Here is a 270-nt window from a genome sequence, read left to right on the forward strand (position 1 = left end):
AATAGGCCGAGCAACACTATTTCCGACAATTTATAGTCTCGGATACATCACGTATGCATACCCCTATACGTATAACCTAATACGAATACCCTTATAAGTTCACCCTTGCACATTGCATGATGTCGCACATTTTTGAATGGGTGGGGGAGGGGGGGGGGGGATAGCTACTGACGTCGTAAAAAAACTAAAGGTTTCTAATGTGTATGGTGTAACAGTACGTAAAACAAAACAGCAAATTAAAAAGCAAGGAAAAAAAGCAAAAAAAAAAAA

The sequence above is a fragment of the Montipora capricornis genome, unplaced genomic scaffold (assembly GCF_036669925.1).
Source record: "Montipora capricornis isolate CH-2021 unplaced genomic scaffold, ASM3666992v2 scaffold_134, whole genome shotgun sequence".
In the NCBI taxonomy this organism is placed as follows: Eukaryota; Metazoa; Cnidaria; class Anthozoa; order Scleractinia; family Acroporidae; genus Montipora; species Montipora capricornis.